Source organism: Amblyomma maculatum, chromosome 10 (assembly GCF_055883805.1).
Source record: "Amblyomma maculatum isolate TAMU_Amacu chromosome 10, ASM5588380v1, whole genome shotgun sequence".
NCBI lineage: Eukaryota > Metazoa > Arthropoda > Arachnida > Ixodida > Ixodidae > Amblyomma > Amblyomma maculatum.
In genome coordinates this window covers 110,866,575-110,872,532 of record NC_139353.1, presented here as the reverse complement: position 1 = coordinate 110,872,532, position 5,958 = coordinate 110,866,575, and positions in this window count along the sequence as shown.

Genomic DNA, 5,958 nt, shown 5'->3' with positions numbered 1-5,958 from the left:
CACTGCCAGGCTTCTTGGAGACGGCGCTGCTACCGCTGGACCGCTATAAAACAGTGGTTCACCTAGCTCGCCTTCGCAGTCGGCGGCAACCCCTGTGTCGCGAACTGACTGCTATTTTTGTGTCCGACAGGCAACTGACTCGGACGGCCAGCTGATACCATTATCCTGCGTATATCGTGGTGGAACTGAACAGCTCGGCGCAGCGAATCGTTCCACCTCGGGACAGCGTGACTGGAAGGACGATCACTGCCAGGCTTCTTGGAGACGGCGCTGCTACCGCTGGACCGCTATAAAACAGTGGTTCACCTAGCTCGCCTTCGCAGTCGGCGGCAACCCCTGTGTCGCGAACTGACTGCTATTTTTGTGTACAACAGGCAACTGACTCGGACGGCCAGCTGATACCATTATCCTGCGTATATCGTGGTGGAACTGAACAGCTCGGCGCAGCGAATCGTTCCACCTCGGGACAGCGTGACTGGAAGGACGATCACTGCCAGGCTTCTTGGAGACGGCGCTGCTACCGCTGGACCGCTATAAAACAGTGGTTCACCTGGCTCGCCTTCGCAGTCGGCGGCAACCCCTGTGTCGCGAACTGACTATTTTTGTGTACGACAGGCAACTGACTCGGACGGCCAGCTGATACCATTATCCTGCGTATATTGTGGTGGAACTGAACAGCTCGGCGCAGCGAATCGTTCCACTTCGGGACAGCGTGACTGGAAGGACGATCACTGCCAGGCTTCTTGGAGACGGCGCTGCTACCGCTGGACCGCTATAAAACAGTGGTTCACCTGGCTCGCCTTCGCAGTCGGCGGCAACCCCTGTGTCGCGAACTGACTATTTTTGTGTACGACAGGCAACTGACTCGGACGGCCAGCTGATACCATTATCCTGCGTATATTGTGGTGGAACTGAACAGCTCGGCGCAGCGAATCGTTCCACCTCGGGACAGCGTGACTGGAAGGACGATCACTGCCAGGCTTCTTGGAGACGGCGCTGCTACCGCTGGACCGCTATAAAACAGTGGTTCACCTGGCTCGCCTTCGCAGTCGGCGGCAACCCCTGTGCCGCGAACTGACTATTTTTGTGTACGACAGGCAACTGACTCGGACGGCCAGCTGATACCATTATCCTGCGTATATTGTGGTGGAACTGAACAGCTCGGCGCAGCGAATCGTTCCACTTCGGGACAGCGTGACTGGAAGGACGATCACTGCCAGGCTTCTTGGAGACGGCGCTGCTACCGCTGGACCGCTATAAAACAGTGGTTCACCTGGCTCGCCTTCGCAGTCGGCGGCAACCCCTGTGTCGCGAACTGACTATTTTTGTGTACGACAGGCAACTGACTCGGACGGCCAGCTGATACCATTATCCTGCGTATATTGTGGTGGAACTGAACAGCTCGGCGCAGCGAATCGTTCCACCTCGGGACAGCGTGACTGGAAGGACGATCACTGCCAGGCTTCTTGGAGACGGCGCTGCTACCGCTGGACCGCTATAAAACAGTGGTTCACCTGGCTCGCCTTCGCAGTCGGCGGCAACCCCTGTGTCGCGAACTGACTATTTTTGTGTACGACAGGCAACTGACTCGGACGGCCAGCTGATACCATTATCCTGCGTATATTGTGGTGGAACTGAACAGCTCGGCGCAGCGAATCGTTCCACTTCGGGACAGCGTGACTGGAAGGACGATCACTGCCAGGCTTCTTGGAGACGGCGCTGCTACCGCTGGACCGCTATAAAACAGTGGTTCACCTGGCTCGCCTTCGCAGTCGGCGGCAACCCCTGTGTCGCGAACTGACTATTTTTGTGTACGACAGGCAACTGACTCGGACGGCCAGCTGATACCATTATCCTGCGTATATTGTGGTGGAACTGAACAGCTCGGCGCAGCGAATCGTTCCACCTCGGGACAGCGTGACTGGAAGGACGATCACTGCCAGGCTTCTTGGAGACGGCGCTGCTACCGCTGGACCGCTATAAAACAGTGGTTCACCTGGCTCGCCTTCGCAGTCGGCGGCAACCCCTGTGTCGCGAACTGACTATTTTTGTGTACGACAGGCAACTGACTCGGACGGCCAGCTGATACCATTATCCTGCGTATATTGTGGTGGAACTGAACAGCTCGGCGCAGCGAATCGTTCCACTTCGGGACAGCGTGACTGGAAGGACGATCACTGCCAGGCTTCTTGGAGACGGCGCTGCTACCGCTGGACCGCTATAAAACAGTGGTTCACCTGGCTCGCCTTCGCAGTCGGCGGCAACCCCTGTGTCGCGAACTGACTATTTTTGTGTACGACAGGCAACTGACTCGGACGGCCAGCTGATACCATTATCCTGCGTATATTGTGGTGGAACTGAACAGCTCGGCGCAGCGAATCGTTCCACCTCGGGACAGCGTGACTGGAAGGACGATCACTGCCAGGCTTCTTGGAGACGGCGCTGCTACCGCTGGACCGCTATAAAACAGTGGTTCACCTGGCTCGCCTTCGCAGTCGGCGGCAACCCCTGTGTCGCGAACTGACTATTTTTGTGTACGACAGGCAACTGACTCGGACGGCCAGCTGATACCATTATCCTGCGTATATTGTGGTGGAACTGAACAGCTCGGCGCAGCGAATCGTTCCACTTCGGGACAGCGTGACTGGAAGGACGATCACTGCCAGGCTTCTTGGAGACGGCGCTGCTACCGCTGGACCGCTATAAAACAGTGGTTCACCTAGCTCGCCTTCGCAGTCGGCGGCAACCCCTGTGTCGCGAACTGACTGCTATTTTTGTGTACGACAGGTGAGCATTGATGACAACTCATCACTAGCCATTTATTTCATTAAGCCGCCGACTGCAATTTGGGCAATGTGTGCAAGTTGTACCTGGTCATAACTTGTGCTTTGCTTAACCTGCTAGTATTGTTCTTGACTGTTCACAATGGCACGTTGTGGGATTTGTAATGAGGCTCTACTTAAAGATTGAAAACGAACTGTTTGCTGGAATGTAGCTTTGGGTACCATCTCGGAGAATGTTCAGGTCTTTCTGAGAGTACATTTTCATCCATGGGACCTGGAAAACGTGAAAAATGGCGATGTCGCGCCTGTCGCGGGGAGGCAATCTCGGTGACCTCCAATGGGAAGCCTACGGAAGAAGAACCATCAGATGTTTCTAAAAAGGTAGCTGTTTTGGAAAAAAAACTGATTGTGTTTTCAGAGCTGAAAATAAGCATTGATAGCCTCCTGGCTCTACCGGTCCAGCTCGAGAAGCAATTGTCGCAACAATTGAAGGCCTCCAAACGACAGTAAATGAGGTTGAAACTTCAGTGGAATTCCTGGCATTCAAATATGACACGCTCCTTGCGACATGCAATGATGCCGTGCAAGCAACCAAGACACTTGAGCAAAAGGTAGCGTTTCTAGAAGGAACTATTGGCGAACAAGCTTCGATGATTCACCGAATTCAGTCAGAGCTCAATGACAGTGAACAGTACAGCCGTCTGTCGAATCTAGAGATAAGCGGACTGCTAGTTCATCCATAGGAAGACCTGCGGGCTGAAATTGCGCAGATGGCTGAAGCGCTTCAAGTGCGTGACTTCAACCCTTCTGAGATAACTGCCGTGCACCGCCTGCCATCGCGTCAAGAGAAGATTCCGGTCGTATTGCTCAGGTTTTCGTCCCCGACCATACGGGAGAAATGGCTGCAGGTTAAAGGCAAACTTAGGACGCTAAACAACTCCGACAAGCTGTCTTCAGTCTTCTTCAATGAAAACTTGACCCGTGAGAACAGTGAGCTGTTCTGGAAAACTCGAATCCGAGGAAAGGAAAAATCTTTCAAATTTGTCTAGGTCAAGAATGGCAAACTTTTTGCCAGGAAAGCAGTGGGGGCTTCCTCCATCAAAATCGCGTCTCTTTCAGACATTGACAAAATGATGTAGGGAGATTGATTGTTATTGCTATGTCGTCTTTTTCAAACTTTGATGCATGTTTTCAATCGTTCCATCCAATTTCTCTGAGTTCACTTACAATTCTTCATGTTAACATCCGAAGTATTCGAAAATATTGGAATCAATTTCTGGTAGTCGCACAAGACCTTTACCAAGTCGTTGACATATTTGCATTCACAGAGATAAATATTGCTGATCATAATACTTGCATGTTCAAGCTTCCAGGTTATACGGAGCATTTCCTTACCCGTCAAGTAGGTAAAGGTTGAGGAATTGCTGTCTTCTTCAAAGATTCATTATCGGTTTCCCATATTAGCATCTCCTTCAACGCTGCAGAAGCGATGGGATTTGAAATTTCATACTGCAACATCTCGAATCACCTCCTTATCATATGCCGCCCGCCGTCTGGAAGCGTGTCTAATTTTATCACAGAACAGCATGACATTTGTAAAAAAAGGCTTAGCCAAGGCAACCTATGCATAATGGGTGACTTGAATATAGATCTAATAAAGCCTGAGAGAGCGTCTGCAGAAAACTACCTAAATGCCCTTGCTGACCATGGTATAGAAGCACTACTTTCAGATCCTACTAGAGAAGAGTTCGTAAATAACAGTATGTCTAAAACTTGCATAGATCACGTTAATGTTCGCGCCTCGGACCTGTCTCACGCTATGGCAGCTGTCATTCAACAGAAATTAGCAGATCATTACTTTACATTATGCCACGTTGCTAAGGTTGATCCTGCATAGAAACCCGATGATAGCAAATGTGTCATTACTCTCCTAGACCGAAAACTGTTCGACAGAAAGGTGTCATCCTTCGACTGGAACTCATTTCTATCAGGAAATAACAAAGATACGGCGTATGATAACTTCATTTTGGTTTTTAAAAATTTAAAGTAATGCTGCAAAAGAAGTATAATTACCAGAAAACGAAATAATAAATGTTACTGGCTTACACCTGAAATTCTCGCAGCCATAAAAGAGAAAGAAGCCCTTTGGTCGAAATGCCGCGCTTCACCGAAAAATACAACCTTAAGAATTGAATTTCGGGTTGCTAGGAACAAAGTAACCGCTCTTCTTCGGTCCGCTAAAAGACGTTACTACGCTAGCCAGTTTCACAATTGCCACCATGACGTGGCCAAAACGTGGGCTATCGCGCACGAACTACGTGGGCGTCAGCGTAGGCCTGTCAAGGACGCAATAGAGCATAGTTTTGGTCACTTCACATCATCTTTGGCAAATGATTGTAATAACTTTTTTTCTAAGGAACAGCGCATTACCCTTGCCACATCACGTCCGCCGTTACTTCCTTCTTCTGTGGCTGACTCGGCATTTCTTCCACCCATAACAGAGCCAGATCTTTTCGGTATAATTTCCAGCCTACAGCACAACAAATCGGCTGGAATTGATGGGATATTTATCAGCGACCTTTCCAGAAACTTTCAAAGCTTAAAGTGTGTCCTCCTCTAAATGCTAAATAGTATCATTGAAAGTGGCTGCCTACCACACTCTCAAACAAGCACGTGTCATTCCACTTTACAAGGGTGGCAAAAGGAATGATATTTCGAACTATCGCCCAATTTCTATCGTGTCATGTATATCACAAATCTTAGAAAAACATATCTCATCTACTATGTCAGCATTTTTGCTGAGGCATAATTTGCTCAGCACGCATCAATACGGATTTGTTGCTGGTTCTGATACCCAAACATTATTAGAAAACTCGTCGGATTCTATTCATTTTAATTTTGATAGAAATGAAGTGGCATTTGGTCTTTTTCTTGATGTTAAGAAGGCGTTTAATTCTGTACACCACGACATTCTATGTGAAAAGTTGTATTGCTATGGGTTTCGTGGCCCTTTTCAAATGGTACTAAGAAATTATTTGTCTCAGCGATCCCAAATGGTGGAACTTGGACCTGTGCAAAGCAGTATTATAGACTTACATAGTGGTGTTCCTCAGGGATCCATCTTATCACCTCTCTTATTTAATCTCTAAGTTAATGACCTTCCCAGTGTTATAAC